Below are 621 nucleotides of genomic sequence, written 5' to 3' on the forward strand. Positions count from 1 at the left end.
TTTGAAAATCCTACCGAGTGGACAGCAACCCTCCCACTCGGGGGCTTAGCTGCAGTCCAGTACTCGCCTAAGTATTTTAAAATCCTACCGAGTGGAGAGAAACCCTTCCACTCGGGGGCTTAGCTGCAGTCCAGGACTCGCCTAAGTATTTGAAAATCCTACCGAGTGGAGAGAAACCCTTCCACTCGGGGGCTTAGCTGCAGTCCAGTACTCACCTAAGTATTTAAAAATCCTACCGAGTGGAGAGCAACCCTTCCACTCGGGGGCTTAGCTGCAGTCCTATACTCGCCTAATTATTTGAAAATCCTACCGAGTGGAGAGCAACCCTCCCACTCGGGAGCTTAGCTGTAGTCTAGTACTCACCTAAGTATTTAAAAAGCCTACCGAGTGGAGAGCAACCGTCCCACTCGGGGGCTTAGCTGCAATCCAATACTCGCCTAAGTATTTGAAAATCCTACCGAGTGGAGACAAACTCTTCCACTCGGGGGCTTAGCTGCAGTCCAGTACTCGCCTATGTATTTGAAAATCATATCGAGTGGAGAGCAACCCTCCCACTCGGGGGCTTAGCTGCGGTCCAGTAGTCGCCTAAGTATTTGAAAATCCTACCGAGTGAAGAGCAAC

This window comes from Triticum dicoccoides, chromosome 4A (assembly GCF_002162155.2).
Source record: "Triticum dicoccoides isolate Atlit2015 ecotype Zavitan chromosome 4A, WEW_v2.0, whole genome shotgun sequence".
Taxonomy (NCBI): Eukaryota; Viridiplantae; Streptophyta; class Magnoliopsida; order Poales; family Poaceae; genus Triticum; species Triticum dicoccoides.